The sequence below is a fragment of the Aptenodytes patagonicus genome, chromosome 5, assembly GCF_965638725.1.
Source record: "Aptenodytes patagonicus chromosome 5, bAptPat1.pri.cur, whole genome shotgun sequence".
Lineage (NCBI taxonomy): Eukaryota > Metazoa > Chordata > Aves > Sphenisciformes > Spheniscidae > Aptenodytes > Aptenodytes patagonicus.
In genome coordinates, this window is record NC_134953.1 from 44,212,352 (window position 1) to 44,228,883 (window position 16,532).

A 16,532-nucleotide genomic window follows, 5' to 3' on the forward strand; every position below is an offset into this window, starting at 1 on the left:
AACTTACACAGTTGGAATTAATGGTTAAAAAATAATTAAAAGCTGGTTTTATATTTACTTTAAACATAGATTCTAAAACTTTCAGAAAATGATGGATACAAAATAGGAGAGTTCAATGACTCAAAAGGACAACTTATTTTGTAGGCAAAAATTCTGACTTCATTTTCTGTCACTAAAATGATCTTCTAGGAAAGAACCCTTTGCCAGACAATTACATCATTTTAGTTTATCTTTTTGCACTCTGCTTTCCTGCCTCTGGATTTATCTTGACTTTGTTTTTACAGTATTTCACATGGCATTAGTCCAAGGTGGATTCAGTTATGCTTCACAATTTTCTTTGAAACAGCATACATACATAAATAGACACCAGCAATATCTTGTTTGTTTGTTTGTTTTCATTCTAAAACTCAAAAAAAGGGACCAGCAATATCAGTAATACAGAATGATAGTTTTGAAGGAGTAGTTCTAGACAAGAGCCAAATTCTGAATAGTAATGTAGGAAATGAAACAAAAGGCATCTATAGTTTGTACTTACTGTTACATACGCTTCTGATGTATAGCTGCTTTTTTTATTCAGAATAAGAAAGTCTTAGCTAAGGTACTGTACTTGCCATTTATTTGCTTTTTGAAACAATGTTAAAAATGCAATTTTTTTTGTATCTATTTTATCAATAGCAAGAGTAAAGGTCCGGATGCTCAGCTTGTATAAACCAACATAGTCATACAAGTTGAAACTGTAGCTGCAAAAGTGTAAACTGTGCTTGTGTTGATAATAGACCTACTCTTAAAGCTCAGATGAACCATCAAACAAGGATGCAGTGTTTGACAGGATGTAATTTAGATGGGAGAGCACGCAGAAGAATAATTTGGGTGAAGTAATGAATAGTCAGTCTTTGTGCACAGAACTATATTGTTAGCAGCAATTAGATCAAGTGTTTAAATGGCTTTGTAAGTAATGTTTAGTTTGGGAAATAATGATCTCTTGTTATCATCCAGCTTATTATGCAAGATTCATTGGGCAAAAATAGTGAAACCTACAATAAAGAAAAGTGTAATGATGCACAAAAGAACAGGATAATAGGCATTATTAAGGACTTAAGCAAATGGGAATGCTGAGTTTCCCAAAACTTCTACAAAAATTAAAGAATTATAAGCAAGAGCTGAATGTGTATGAAGAGCAGGCCATGAAAATAAATAGGATAAAGCCTTCTCTTCTTCTACTTGCAGAAAAAGCCCATGTGTAAAACACTCATAACTCTTGATTGAAACACTGGCTAGGAATAGTAGTGTGAAATAGTAATTCCAGTATAAGTATTTTGAATAATCTGATGATAACACATAGAATGGAATTGTTTGAAGTGGTCTGCTTTTTTTCTTTACCAAAGTCAGTAATACAAAATTTGGTTACCTGTGTGTTTTATATCTCAGACATATCCAAAGATATCATTGGTAATATTAGAAATTCCCTAATTAGTGAAAGGATCATTTCTCAGAGAACTCATACATGGGGAGTGTATGAGGGAGCAACAGATATGGTAAGGGAGAGCTAGCCTGGGATACTGACTTCAGCATTGAAATCAAATTAGGAGGCTGCTTTTCACCACCCCTCACTACTCATTCCTGCTGATAAGCTAAAGAGGGAGGTATTTTTAATTCAAATCATTTCAGCGATATAGTTTACAATGTGGCCTCTCAAACAGGTATTACAACACAAGTGAGGGAACAGGGTTGGGAACAAGGACAGAGGTCTGGGTGATTGGAGGCTCTGGAACTTACACTAAATTTATCATCAAAGTGAGAGTAATTCTGAAGTGATGGCAGTCTTTCAAGCAGAGCAAGGAGCAAGATGGGGCAAGGTGGGAAGACAATCAGTAAGAAAGCAAGTAGCTTATAGGAAGCTAGGTACTGTGCCAAATTGCACAAAAGATGAATGCTTGGCCTGAGGGAAATAATGCCAAGGTTCCATGTATTGGAACTAATTTATTTTCCTCTGATGTAGTTGAGAGGCTGGAATCCTCTAATAGAGGATATTAATAAAGTGGAAGGCCCTCACTCCATATGCCTGACTGGGAAGCAACAATACTGCCATATGTGTAGTTAGCTGTTACATGAGCAACAGCTGGATTTCACCTGGGTTGTGGACCAGGTCATATAATTCCAGCAATATTAGACCAGGGAAATATAAGACCAGTGTAAAAATGAATTGCACTATTAACTTAATCCATAAAAGATACTACAACTCAGAGTTCGAAGAAAGAACACAAAGGATGACTGCTCAAAGCTGCTGAACAGGATAGGGCAGTAAAGCCACAGAAGTGACTACAATGTCAGAGTATCTCATCATGAGAAAGGAGGAACAGCTGCAGTTCTTTCTTAAAAGGTGTTGTTTGGTAGCTCTACTTCACTACTCAGACATGTTGAAGAAGACACCATCATGCTATAGTCATGACTATATTTATTGATTTGCTTCACAGTAGTCATTGGAAAGGAAAGCAGTAGCAGTTAACTGAGCTTCCAAAAAATTGAGTAAAATAGTTCCATGAAGATGTATCCTGTCTTGGTTCTCTCATGTTTATTATTCTTGCTACAACTTCCTTTCTACTGAAATTTGTAGAAGAGACAAAAGTTTTCCACCTCAAGCAGACTGCCAAAATAAATGCATGCAGCACTGAAAATATCATCTGCGCTGTCCTCCACTAGGGTGATGTTTTCCACTCCTCAATAGTCTCATATACACCTTCTGTATCATATTTACATAGTTTCACATCTTTTTCCTTTACAGCACAGGATGCATTGAATCATGTCCCCATACTTTCTTAGTCCCAGTGAAGTAGATGTAAACAGGGAAAGAAAAATTGCCAGAAGGAGGAATCTTCAATGAATCTGGAGAGAAAAAAAAAGAAAAAAAAGAATTATAATACTGCAAAAAACCTTTTTTCTCAGAACATGTCTGTATTACTCAAAATATGTAACTTTCACCTCAAATCAAGTATTTTAAGACCCATAAGAGAGTAGTTACTCCACTGATGTTCACCAATTACACTGATTAAGTGAGAGGAAACTGGATCCAAATTATAAAAAATGATTAGGGTGAACAAAATTCAGTCACATTCAAATTAGAACCAGATGTTGAGAAAGGTCAAAGAGATAATTTGCCAATATAATATGAACTCACATCTAAATACAACTTTTTCTACTTTAACTACATAAGTCAATATATTTAGATGTTGCTTGACCACAATACTACTGGCATTTCTGAATTCCATACTGTACATAACCTCCCTGAAAAATACGCAAAAGAAATTTGTGTGAGGGCAATTCTGTGTCTTCCATACTAAACTTTAAAAATATGCTGTTGGAGAAGGACAATTTACTGTTTTTGACAACAACCTTTAAAGTGTCAAAGGCAGAAACATAGTGGCAGCATTTGCAACTCTTGGCAAAAGGAGTTTTATGAACCAGCATGTTACAAAACAAAACATGGTCTGCGTTAGTCTGTAAAGATGAGATCTGAAGATGTTCACAGTTCTAAAGCAATACATTAACATTCTTCATTAAAGTGGATCACAAACTGTGATTCTTTTGGGTAACTTACTAATTCCAAATAAAGTGTATACATTATGCAGTTCAATATGTAGAATGTTAATTATGAATATGCATTAGGCATGCCTTTCCCTCTTCTATTGCTGTAGGATTTTTAATTTCATCAAGACTTATAAGATTGTAAATGAGTTTCCTAATATCTCTTTTATGTCTTAGATGCTAAATGAGTCTGCCTTGTTTTGTTCTGTGAACTTAAGACTTGTCAGTACATGAGATTTTACATACCACAGACTTGAATGGCCTCTCAAATTGCATAAAACTTTAAAATGGAACTGGCTATCCACAGGCTGCTGACCTTTATATTTCCTATCAACAGGCTTTGTGCTCCAAAGGGAATGCCATTTTACAGAATATCTGCAATTCCTAATGAATTTATTTGATTTAATATTTTAAAACCATTTACAAAAGGTCTTTTCAAATACTTTCACTAAGGCAATCACTTTCTACACTACGTATTTTTCTATTACATGAATACTTTTGTATCAGTGAACCTCCACTGCATTTAGTGGGGAAATGTCATCCTGTGTTGAAGAACTCACCTATATTTCTTTGCTCCATCCTGTCCTGTATTTAATATGGGGAATCAACACAGTTGCTACTTTGATGAGCTTAACCTACCCTAGCTATATTTCTTTTCCTGAGTATAACAGTGCCAGTGTGGGCTAGGTTCTCCATCATGCTCATCAGCTAAACACTAAATTAATGGCACAGCAAGTGATTTGATAAGTAGGCTAGTCATGTCAAAGGTCAGAGTTTGTCAGACTTTACTGAGTGTCTGAGGAGTGTCAGGGTATGATTAGGTTTTAATGAATCAATGTTCCATTTTCATTCAGAAGAGCTTGCTCAACACCAAGGTGCAAGAGATGTACATTTTGTTCTTTAGCTATGGTCAAAAGACTTTAGAATGGCTGTGTGCAAATATAGTTCTAAGTCAACTCTACTCCTTCAGTCCTGGTATCTCAGCAGAAGCTAAATTGGGCTTTATGCTGGCTGAAGTGCTTCCACCTAGCAACTGCTATGGTAGAATGGCAGCTCCTAATCCACTGCTTTCCCTCACTCACTTCCTTCAGTACATCCGAAGAACTTTTGTGGGGGCTTTATCACTTTGTAAAATTGTTCATCTGTTGCCCAGGTGTAGCACAGACAGCTGATGAGGAGCTGGGAGCACTGTCAAATGGAACATCTCTGGCAGCTGAGCCTGAGCCATGCAGAAGCCCCAAGAGGAAGCAGCGGCTGTAGTAGTGGAAGACTCCTTGCTGTGGAGGACTGAGTCTCCCATCTGCCAAGAAGAACTATTTCGTAAGGAGGTTTGCTGCTTGCCTGGGGCTAGCATTTGGGATGTTGTAGGCCAATTTGCAAGTACATTAACAGCAGAAGGAAGACTAAAGAAAATGTAAGCCCACTGCTAAATGGGGCTGGGGACCTGGTGAGAAAGGACACAGAAAAGACTGAGGTATTCAATACCTTTGTCACTTTGGTCTTTTCTGGTAACAGCGGCCTTCAGGAATCCCAGGCTCCTGGGACAAGAGGGAAAGTATGGAGAAATGAAGATTTCCCCTTGGAGGAGGAGGAGGAGGATCAGGTTTGGAAACATTTAAATAAACCAGACATACACAAGTCTGTGGGGCCTGATGGATTGCACCCATGAAGGATTGACCACCCTGAAGGAGGTGGTCAATGTCACTGCAAGGCCTCTCTTGAATTATCTTTGCAAGATCAGGATGATCCTCTCAGAGGAGGTTCCTGAGTACTGGAAGAAAGCAAATGTTACTACTATCTTCAAAAAGAGCAAGAGGGAAGATCCAGGAAACAAAAGGCTGGTCAGCCTCACCTCAGTCCCTGGGAAAGCAGCAGAAGAACTAATTGTGGAAAAGCTTTCCAGACACATGAAGGGCAGGAGGGTGTTTGGGAGTAGACAGCATGGATTTCCAAAGGGGAAAATGTGCTTGACCTGATAGTCCTCTACAGTGACGTAACTGGCTTGGCAGATCAGGGGAGAGCACTGGATGTTGTTTATCTTTACTTTAATAAGGCTTTTGATACTGTCTCCCATGGCTTCCTCATAGACAAGTTGATGAAGTACAGGTTAGATAAGTGAACAGAGAGGTGGATTGAAAATTGGCTGAACTGCTGGGTTCAAGTGTTGTGATCAGTGACACGAAATCCAGCTGGAGTCAGTTATTAGTGGTGTATCAGAGAGATGATACTGAGTCCTATACTGTTGAACATACTGAATAATGATCTGGATGATGGAGCAAGGTGCACCCTCAGCAAGTTTGCAGATGATACAATACTGAGAGGAGTGGCTGATACACTAGATCATTGCATTGTCATTCAAAGGGACTTCAACACACTGCAGAAATGGGCAGACAGAAACCTCATGAAGTTAAACAAAAAGGAAAGTGTGAAGTCCTGCACCTGAAGAGGAATAAACCCATGTACCATTGCAAGCTGGGAGTCTTCCATCTGTAAAGCAGCTGTGTAGAGAAGAAACTGCAGGTCGTGATGGACAAGTTGAACATGAGACATCAGTGAGCCCTTGCGGCAAAAGAAGGTCGTCAGCATCCTGGGCTGCATTAGGAAGAGCATTACTAGCATGTTGAGGGAGGTGATCCTTCCCCTCTTCTCAGTACTGGTGATGCCACGGTGAGGCTGCAGTACTGTGACCACGTCTGGCCTCCTCAGTACAAGAGAGATGTGATCGTACTGAAGGAAAGGGTGAGAGAGCCTGGAGAAGATCCAGTATTTCTACTTTTTTGTTTATAATTTATTCATGGACCTCCTGAGGTCTTATGGAACTAAAAGTATATGACTTAAATAGATTTGAATAATCAGTATCCCAGTGCAAATCTCTGACTTAGTTTTTTGCTCTCCATAATTTTTCTAATAGTTCTGGAATCGTTTAATGTATGCTTCAAAATACAAACTCACAGTTATTCTAATATATTCCTTGGAGTTGAAAGGATACATTTTCTCTTGTGCATTACACTAGAGGGTTTTCTAATGTCATCCCTTCACCTCCCATGTGCTTTATCATCATTTCCCAGCATATGCTTGAAGTCAAGGAAAAGTGATGTATTATATCTAGCTTTTTTGCATACCACTTGAGCTATCACATGTTGAAAGTTTCAATCTAGTAGTTTTTAAAGGTTTATTTATCAGAAAATGGCCTTAAAAAATGAATGTCAATGAATAGAGGGTTTTCATCAGCTGCTGCTCTGCTGAGGCTTCTTCATCTCTGTTTTGTCGGGTTGTATATATTATTGCTATATTGTTATTTATTGTTAAATATTGCTACAAATAAGAGTGGAGAAAAGTCACAATAACTAAGAAGACTGAGCAAAAAGGTAACTAGATGTAGACAAGCTCAGACCTGAGGGATAAAGAAGGACTCATAAAGTTCTAGTGTGTGACAGACTTGGTTCAGATCTGCATTAAATACTTGGTTTGATATAATTTGAGATAAATATCTGATCTCTTTTTTTTTTTTTTCCCCCCCTCTCCCCAGTTACAGTTCTAAAGATAACCCAGTGTCTGGGTTAAGGCCTGGGTATCCAAAGGCTTAAGAACATTGTTGTGCCACAGTGCATGATCTGGACATGAACTGATAATGTGGTAAGGATATTTTGTATTTCCTCTTACTTCCAGGATAAGTCCAAAAGAATATGATTAAAGTTAGTTTAAATTTTAGGGTGGACAAATCTAAGGAACACAGGTTATGTAGTCATTCTGTAGAACTGAGTAAGTCAGGAGTAGCATTGGAATGAGAATGTCTGAACCTTTACCAGCATAAAATTAAGATTACAGCTAGAGTTAGGGATGCAGTTGGGAATCTAAAGACTGAAGAGCCTTTTATTTCAGGGTTGGGTTCCAAAGAACTAGGTTTAGGGCTGGGGTTAAGCTTTGGTAATTCAAAAGCTGCAGAGCCAGCACCTTGCTCTTGGATCCGTCAAGTTAGGAATATTACATTTTCAGAAATATATTGTCCCCGAAGTCTACAACAAAATTTCAAGCCATAAAGATTTGTATCATTGTCTTTCGTGATGATCTGAGGTCAGTCCTGAATACGGTGTTTATTGCGCTAACGTAAGCATAAAAGTAAGTAGCAGAGAGAGAAAATGTTTGGAAGTTCAACAGAACTTGTCCAGTTTGATAGTGCTCTACACCCTTTACTGCCCAGAACCACTGTGATTGCAATGTTTCCTAGGAACAACTGAATTGAATGTTCTTTGTTTCTGTAACTATTTCTGTGTACCTCCACTCATGTCTTATGATAATTTAAAAAATAAAATATACATCTGCTGCATCTTTGTGGGTTAAACTATGATTCTTAGGGGAGAACAAAATATGCTATTATACAAATCTGAGTTGGTAGCGGGGAAGACAGAGGAAGTGACTTCAGTAAAAGTAGAGGTGCACGTGGAAAAAAAAATATGGTTCCATGAGGGCTTATAGATCCATATATTTCCTTATTAACTGTGATCTGCATAGACTGCATAGACTTTCTTTCACTGTTTCAGCAAGTCTATGCTTGTGAAGTCATATCTTGTATGCCTGGTTATTGCAGGTTGATTTGTGCTAACTAACTTTTCACCAACTTAAACTAAGATGCCTGTTTGTAGCTGGCTGTGTAGGTTCTCTGTATTGCCAAAGAAGGCTGTTTTGGCAGATTTTTCATCCTTTTATAAGTAAAGTCCCGGTTTTTCAGGACCAAAAGTAAAATTGACTTAATTGCAGAACTGTTTCACGGAATAAAAAGAGACATGGTCTCACTGGACTTTGTAAATTTTTTGCTGAGTTGTCTTAGGATACAATAAGCTTTGGAAAAAAGAAGTTGCGGTACTTGTAACATATCACACAACTGATCCAGATCCTATAAAGTAATTATTTGCTTTACTGATTGAGGCCTTTGAATGCAACTCCTTGCAGTTCTTTTATTAACGGTAAAATAACCTTCTGTGGCATCATAGTACGGTTTCCTACAGATTAAACTGGCAATGAACCTGTGTTTCACAGGATGTTCATAAATAAAGTGAAATGAGAGTTAGTTTTTCATTTTAAATACTTTGAAAATCTTCTATCATATACATTCAATGTTTACTTTCAAAGATCAATTAAATCAGCTCTTTAACTTAAGGGTGATGGGTTCTTTTTTCTACATGACTAAAATAATGTAAGGCCTTATTCTGCTTCCCCTGTTCATGCTAGGTAACATGCTGATGAAGACATACAGGAAAATCTTGCAGGAGGAGCCATTGTTCAAAGTGAATAAGGCTAGCATAATAATTTCTTAGTGGTCTTCATATGCATGATCTTATGTGCATTTATGTATACTCACCTTTAAAAAGTGAGTTTTCTAAGGAAAACACTGCTGATTTCTGTATAGGTTAAATGCTGATAGGTCTCAATTGGAAGTAGGGTTATACTGTGTTCTGTGCATTATAAATCTGTATGGCACGTACCCAAAGTCTCTTCTTTGGAGTGTTTGCACCCAAATCTCAGCCAATTCCAGTTTGCTGTTAAACTGTATGAGCATGTTTTGAAAGTGCATCTAACTCTATTAGCCATCATTTGTGCAGTGGGGGAGTGAGACAGTTAGACATGTTGCCAAGGTTTTTTTAATTGAAGTATTGATATTGATACTTTATTGAAGTATTTGATAGAGGGAAAAAAAAAAAGGAAAGTAACAGCAAAGAAACTCTACTACTTTCCTTGTTTCTTTTCGTCTCCAAATGGAAGAAACTTAAGCAAATCAATGATCGATGAAAATAATATTGGTGTTGAAGTATAGTCAGGGCACCAGTGTGTCCTTTCTCAGTTGAAAAGAGGAAAATAAATTCAGTGGAAGAAGGCAAAAATATACTTTTTTGCATCCAAATGCAAAAGGATGCTATTGAAGTAAACATCGTTCAAAATGGAAAAGTTTTTTAGAGTTTAAATGTGGGAGGATATTAATGCAATGTATGTATAATTTATCATTTGCTAGTGCAGTTTTAGTCTTTCCTACTGTAGGAGAAAACAAGCCTTTTTATATCAGGTTCGAAAGGGAAGACAAAGGCCTTCAATGGATAACTTGTGAACATAGCTTTTTTTCCCTGTGTTGGCTGATATTAACCAGCAATTTTCTAGTGCCAGAGGTAAAGAAGTATTAAAGCTTGGTTTTGAAGTCTGCATGCAGTATTAAATGAATTTTTGTGTAAGACATTTACTTCTGGGTTTTATAGATGTGTTGGATTATACTTTGCAGTCTGAAATCTGCCCCAGTAATTTAACAAGATGCAACATTGATTATGGGTTAAGTGACTATAAAAACTTTTGCCAGAAGCAAATTCCAGTATTAGGAAGGGATCTAGCTAAAGCTTGCTTCTTTCTAAGAAACAACTGTGCTTTGATCTCGTTAGGTCGTGCAGAGAAGAAATGAGAAAGGCAAAAGCCCAGCTAGAACGCAATCTGGCCGCTGTCGTTAAAGACAACAAAAAAAGTTTTTACAAATATATTAATGACAAGAAGAGAGCCAAGGAGAATCTCCATCCTTTATTGGATGCAAGGGGGAACATTGTCACTGAGGATGAGGAAAAGGCTGAGGTACTCAATGCCTTCTTTGCCTCAGCCTTTAACAGGCAGACCAGTTATCCTCAGGGTACTCGGCCCCCCGAGCTGGAAGACGGGGACGGCGAGCAGGATGAACCCCCCGTAATCCAGGAGGAAGCAGTCAATGACCTGCTATGCCACCTGGACGCTCACAAGTCTATGGGGCCGGATGGGATCCACCCGAGAGTGCTGAGGGAGCTGGCGGAGGTGCTCGCCAAGCCGCTCTCCATCATTTATCAGCAGTCCTGGTTAACGGGGGAGGTCCTGGAAGACTGGAGGCTTGCCAACGTGACGCCCATCCACAAGAAGGGCCGGAAGGAGGATCCGGGGAACTACAGGCCTGTCAGCCTGACCTCGGTGCCGGGGAAGATTATGGAGCGGCTCATCTTGAGGGCGCTCACAAGGCATGAGTGGGACAACCAGGGGATCCGGCCTAGCCAGCACGGATTCATGAGAGGCAGGTCCTGCTTGACCAACCTGATCTCCTTCTATGACCAGGTGACCCGCCTAGTGGATGAGGGAAAGGCTGTGGATGTGGTCTACCTGGACGTCAGTAAGGCCTTTGACACCGTCTCCCACAGCATTCTCCTCAAGAAGCTGGCGGCTCACGGCTTAGACAGGTGGACTCTGCGCTGGGTGAAAAACTGGCTGGACGGCCGGGCCCAGAGAGTTGTGGTGAATGGAGTTCAATCCAGTTGGCGGCCGGTCACGAGCGGTGTTCCCCAGGGCTTAGTGTTGGGGCCGGTCTTGTTTAATATCTTTATTGATGATCTGGATGAGGGGATTGAGTGCACCCTCAGTAAGTTTGCAGACGACACCAAGTTGGGCGGGAGTGTTGATCTGCTCGAGGGTAGGAAGGCTCTGCAGAGGGACCTGGACAGGCTGGATCGATGGGCCCAGGCCAACTGTATGAGGTTCAACAAGGACAAGTGCCGGGTCCTGCACTTCGGCCACAACAACCCCATGCAGCGCTACAGGCTTGGGGAAGAGTGGCTGGAAAGCTGCCCAGCAGAGAAGGACCTGGGGGTGTTGGTTGACAGCCGGCTGAACATGAGCCAGCAGTGTGCCCAGGCGGCCAAGAAGGCCAATGGCATCCTGGCCTGTATCAGAAATAGTGTGGCCAGTAGGAGTAGGGAAGTGATCGTGCCCCTGTACTCGGCACTGGTGAGGCCGCACCTCGAATACTGTGTTCACTTTTGGGCCCCTCACTACAAGAAGGACGTTGAGGTGCTGGAGCATGTCCAGAGAAGGGCAACGAGGCTGGTGAGGGGTCTGGAGAACAAGTCTTATGAGGAGCGGCTGAGGGAACTGGGGTTGTTCAGCCTGGAAAAAAGGAGGCTGAGGGGAGACCTCATCGCTCTCTACAACTACCTGAAAGGAGGTTGTAGCGAGGTGGGTGTTGGTCTTTTCTCCGAAGTAACAAGTGATAGGACGAGAGGAAATGGCCTCAAGTTGCGGCAGGGGAGGTTTAGATTGGATGTAAGGAAAAATGTCTTTACTGAAAGAGTGGTGAAACATTGGAACAGGCTGCCCAGGGAAGTGGTGGAGTCCCCATCCCTGGAGGTATTTAAAAGACGTGTAGATGAGGCGCTTAGGGACATGGTTTAGTGGGCATGGTGGTGTTGGGTTGACGGTTGGACTCGATGATCTTAGAGGTCTTTTCCAACCTCAATGATTCTATGATTCTATGATTCTATGATTCTAGGGGAGCCAGTTAAAATGTTCTAGCTAACATCACTGTGTTTTGGGGTTTTTTTGTGGTGGTGAGCCTAGAATTGTAGTCCAAAATATCATTATATTATTGTATTTTAGTATCGTGTATGAACTACTGAATGTGGTACTTCTCTTTCTTTCAATAACCAAGTTCATGACCTCATTTACAGACTGTGAAAACATCAAACAGAATACAAACAGAAGGATACAAAATCTACATTCAGGAAAGAGATGAAGAGAAAGAGGTAGAACTAAGATTATGCTCCTAAGAGAGGAAGGGGTGATTAAACAATTCAAGCTCTTTGGTAAAGAAATGACTAATTTGTTTATTTTTATACATTTGTAAAATATCTTGTTGCAGAAGACTAAGGATTGACTGAGACTTCTGAGAAGCATATCAAGATGATTTGGTGGTGGTGGTAAAAAGCAAACAATAATCAAGTCTATTTGCAGTTTTTAGAATAGCAGCCTCTTCTGGCTGAGCCCTTGATTATTTTCTGTGAGCAGATGATTTTCTGAAATGGATGGAACTGTCCCATGTATAAAATTAAAAGTACTTTCCAGCATTTTTCTGGATTGAGGTCTTCCTGTTGCTCGCTTCCTCCCATATGTTAAATAGTTAGAAAGCAGAAGGTTATCTAACCAGATATTTATGAAGACAAATTCAAGAACACATACTAAGTTCTCTGTAGGAATGCATCACTGATGATAAAAGAGAAATGAAAACATTAGTTAGATACTGTAAGTAATTAGTAAAAAAGTAATATTTTCTGTATTATACAGCTTCACACAGAGGTCATTGCATTTAATTTGGTACACACTGAGTCTAAATATGGTATAATCTCTTTCAATATTTGTAATTCCATGCTTGAAATTCTTTAATCTGTGTATATCTAATGAAATATCACAATAAAAATAATTATGAACGGAATTAAAAATAGCTATAGATTAATTATATGCATATTTTGATATCCACTGCTGTATGACAATCCATCAACAGTACATTACCATATATCCAACAGGCTGCAGATGAATAGAGAGTTCCATAAGTACCTGAAATGTTTTTATTTAGAAGGTGCAGATAGATAGGTAAGGGCAGTCACCACACTACTCAGTTCTTCCTTAAACAGGAGGGACTCCATAATCTTGGAATATGGCAGCGTGGAAAAGTTTGATAGTGAATTTTTTACATCTTTTCTCTCAGAAATCCTCCACATACTCCTGGCTGAGGAGGAGTCCCAGCAACATTATTGGACCTGCATGTGGAAGGACAAGAAAAGTCAATGGAATTTGGATCTCATGATGTCTTATGTATATGGAAACTAGGTGGGGACTATGATGGAATCTACAGCTCTTAAACTCTTCCACAGTCTGCTTTTAACTTTTACAAAATGGCTTCAAAGAAAGTAATTGCAAAGGAAGGTAGTATTCTATGGCAATGTCCCAGTTGAGTCCTTTGCTCTCTGTGGCTTTATAGGTCCATTTGTAGAGGAGGATCACAGTGTTTACTCATCTTTGCACACAGATGCAAAAGCTCCAGAAGGGAATGTGCTAGATAATGACTGTCATTAAGCAAGACAATTTACCATCTGCTACTACCTGGTAGCAACTGAGTTATTGTAATCATTCTCTGTTCTACATATGTTCATTTCAGATCTTTCTTGCATGTGTAGTAGTGTAGTACTTCAGATACAACAGTGTAGTAGTTCTTGGTTTAGAAATTAACTTGTAATGATAACCATAATGGAGTATAGAAGGGTTGTGAAACGCATTCAGATTATAAGTGTCTATATTCACACCAGTTCTGTCCACTCACATATCCACTGAAGACAGTATCGGCATTACTCCTATTGCAGTCCAGCATAATGATGTGAAAAATTCAGACTGTGGAAAATGGCTTGATTTTCTCTGAAAGACCAAGATATATGTCAGGGTGTATGTTAACTTATGGGTGCAAGAGGGAGGATGAAGGAAGAGACAATATTTTGTTGAAAATATTCCCATTTTTCTGAGCAAAAGCATTTCCAGTATAAATTTCATTTTAAAAAAAAGAGTCAACATTACAGCACTGAAGAACAAAAAAAACCAAAACAATTTCTTGACATCTATGTTAAGTCTCTGCATCTGTCATTTTAGAAAAAATGTTGTCCCAATTACAACCTGAGGTTTTCCTTTTCAGTCATCTTGAGTTTTGGTCATTTTGTAGCCAAAGTAAACAGTCTTCTCTTCAGTCTTTATCATTGTTTTCAGACTATGGCTCTCCATGCTCTACAAAAAGTAATTACATTCCTAGTGACAATGAAGCTTGTCTGTGTTGTCAGTATTGTCAGTACATGATTTTGTAAGATATCCCTTGAATTTCTGTCACGTTAAATCCATAGCAACCAGATTTCTAAAGTAGTTAAAATAATGTCATGTATTGTTACCTTGTTATATCTCTTAAAGACACAGCATTCTTCTCAAAATGAAACAGAAACCTGCCCCCAGCATGTAGGAAAATGTGGCATTTATTTGAAAGTCTGATATTAGTATTTCCTTGAACACATAAAAATGGAAAAAAAAAAATAGAATAGGGGTTTGTTTAGTTTTTATGTGTATTCAGTGCGGTAAAACCACCTGTGATGTCCTCTTATCCTATCTCAGTTCATGGTTTACAAGTATGACATAAAGTAACTACTCAGTGCCAAAATCCTTCTCCAATTATCTCTTAGGGCATATCAAATGAATATTTTTCTAATTTGGATATAAAAATCTTTTAGAATTAAATGACTAACAGAATTTCAAATATGCCCTTGTCAGAAGTTACATCACTCCAGAAATTAGTTCAAAACCAATAGTTCTTTGAACACATTATCTATAATTGAGTGTTTTGGCACAAAATTAAATCTCTGTCTACAGCAGAATTGGCTTTGAAAATTATCTGCATTAATGGTTTATATTATCACTTAGCTTTATCTAACTTGCCAAAGCTAGGATGATATGGGGTCCTTCCTCATGATTATCAAGGTCTGAACAAGATTGCTCTCCATTCTTCCACTGGATTAGATCTAGAAACAGTATTAAACCTGTCATATAAATTTTCATTGCAAAACAGGCTGTTTTAAGATTTTATTATCCCTTTCTCACTACCCACTTCTGTGTGAAGATATACCTCATAAAGTTCTATTCTTCACAATGAATCAGTTCCCATGTTCTGCCAACTGAGTGGGCCAAAGAGAAGCCCTGTGTTCAGTTATGGAGCATATAATTGCAAAAAGTTAAAGTTCTTTATAAACGCTTGTTTTGTTTCTATAAAAGGTATAGCCATTTCTTTTGCTATCTAGAAGACAATTCTGTTCTGTGAAACTTCTATGTTTCCTGACGGATGTCATTATTCATTTTAATAAAATAAAAGTTTTCAAAATTGTTCCTTTAGAGAAATCATGTCAAAATGTGGATCAGGGTGTTTGCGTCAAGTTTTTCTCACTAATGTGTGTACCTCCAGACTAAAGAAAGTGATGAAAACCCATGAAACATTTTGACTCTGAAGTGGTGTATTTCTGTACTATTTTTGGCTGGGATAGAGTTAATTTTCTTCATAGTAGTTCCTATGGTGCTATGTTTTGGATTTGTGACTAAAACCATGTTGATAACACACTGATGTTTTAGTTATCACCGAACAATATGTACACAGCGTCAAGGCCTTTTCTGCTTCTCATGCTGCCCCACCAGTGAGTAGGCTGGGGGTGCACAAGAATTTGGGAGGGGACACAGCTGGGACAGCTGATCCCAACTGACCAAAAAAAAGCTTGGGGGAAAGAAGGAGGAAGGGTGGATGTTCAGAGTTATGGCGTTTGTCTTCCCAAGTAACTGTTAGTTGTGATAAAGCCCTAATTTCCTAGAAATGGCTAACCATCTGCTTGCTGATGGGAAGTAGTGATTGAATTCCTTATTTTGCTTTGCTTTGCTTGTACGTACAGCTTTTGCTTTACCTATTAAACTGCCCTTATCTCAACCCGTGAGTTTTCTCACTTCTACCCTCTCCCTCATCCTGTTGTGGGGAGTGAGAAAGTGGCTCTGTGGTGCTTAGCTGCCCACTAGGGTTAAACCACAGCAGTCCTTTTTGGTGCCCAAGGTGGGGCACAAAGCGTTTGAGATAATGACAGATTTGATTGGATTGTGTGAGAATGAATTTGTAGTTTTTATAGCTATTAGCTAATAATTGGCGGGGTCCTGTGCCTGCCATGGGGCTTGCCTTACTGTATATTAGAGCCTAGTGTTTGTTAGTGGTTGCTTTTTGCTTTTGCTGCTTGCTGTACTGCTTGTCATCTTACTCTGCTGTGCCTGGGAACGTTTTGATAACAGCAATGGCGATGTGCCTGTGCTGGCACATGGCCAGGGCATCTCTGCTGTTCCTGTGCTGCTGTACTGGACAGGCTAGAACTCCAGTGTGAACTCAAGACAAAGGGACTGTGACCTGTGGATGAGTCCACGTGGGAGCAGGACACCCCAAAGCATCTGTGGCTGTGGATAAGTCCACATCAGTGCAGGTACACCTCAAAGCATCTGTGACTGTGGATAAGTCCATGCTGCATCACGTATACTCCTGAAGAGACACTGGCCCATGAATAAGTCCACACCAGAGT

At 39.3% G+C, this 16,532-nt stretch overlaps 1 long non-coding RNA gene across 1 annotated transcript in view; it reads right to left on the reverse strand.

Annotated features, from left to right (window-relative positions):
• Positions 1 to 2,435: 2,435 nt before the first annotated feature.
• Positions 2,436 to 16,532, reverse strand: part of LOC143161029 (uncharacterized) — a 30,512-nt gene continuing 16,415 nt past the window's right edge. The window contains exons 2-3 of the long non-coding RNA XR_012995463.1: positions 12,961 to 13,163; positions 2,436 to 2,883 (exon numbers count right to left, since the gene is read on the reverse strand). This is a non-coding gene — a long non-coding RNA (uncharacterized LOC143161029). The remainder of the gene's footprint in view (positions 2,884 to 12,960; positions 13,164 to 16,532) is intronic.